The sequence below is a fragment of the Nannospalax galili genome, unplaced genomic scaffold (genome assembly GCF_000622305.1).
Source record: "Nannospalax galili isolate Female #2095 unplaced genomic scaffold, S.galili_v1.0 scaffold293, whole genome shotgun sequence".
NCBI lineage: Eukaryota > Metazoa > Chordata > Mammalia > Rodentia > Spalacidae > Nannospalax > Nannospalax galili.
Genome location: NW_008337147.1, coordinates 829,477 through 830,531, shown reverse-complemented (window position 1 = coordinate 830,531; position 1,055 = coordinate 829,477).

The following is a 1,055-nucleotide window of genomic DNA, read 5'->3' as shown; positions in this document are numbered from 1 at the left end:
TTGATTTATCTGTCTGTGTTGAATCTCTTTCACATTCATTCTAAGGTGAAGAGATTGTTTTGACATGAAGGTGTTGAAAGGACTGGGTAGAAAAGAGGCAGGAGAAGATTGTTTTTCCCTTGGGTCCTTCAAGCAACTTAGACAGGAACCTCCATGATAGCTTCTAATCAAGTCTTCTGAACAAAGAAAAAATTTAAAAAATGAATTTAGGAGATCATTGAATCAACTTTCTAGTACATGTCTGCTTCATTGTGGCTTACCTAATTCTCTAGTGTAAGCTATTTTCAAACTAAGAGCCAAGGAATGGTCTGGGCTTAACACATTGGAGATCATAATTTTTAATTCCATATCATCTTCAACTACTCACTTCCATGAGATGTATGATGAGGGCTTCAATTTGGAGTCATGGATATTTGGGAATCCAGCTCTCCAGGAAGCTTTATCCTTACTTTTGGAGTATTTTTTAAATCAGTCAAATGTAATGTGTTCTTAATAAACCAGAACAAATCTTCTAAGGACAAAATTATAAGTCTTTTATTTTTTCTTCCCTCAAATATAATATATTTCTAGAAGTAAGGAAAAAGAGGAACATCAACATCAAAAAGTTGTGAACTGATTTGGATTTACATTCAAATTCTTTTTTTTCTTTTTCATTTATTATTTTTATTTTACGTGTATCAGTGTATTTCCTGCATGTAAGTGCACCCATGTTGTGCATGGAACATCAACATCAAAAAGTTGTGAACTGATTTGGATTTACATTCAAATTCCTTTTTTTCTTTTTCATTTATTATTTTTATTTTACGTCTATCAGTGTATTGCCTGCATGTAAGTGCACCCATGTTGTGCAATGCCAACAGAGGTCAGAAGAGGACATTGGATCCCCTGGATCTGGAGTTATGGACTGTTATTAGCTGCTATGGGGTGCTAGGAATCAAACCTGGGTCCTCTGCAAGAGCAGGCAGTGCTCTTAACCTCTGTGACATCTCTTTAGCCTGTACCTTCAAATTCTTGATTGGTAACTTTTACGAAAACAAATTTTCAGAAAGGTGTAT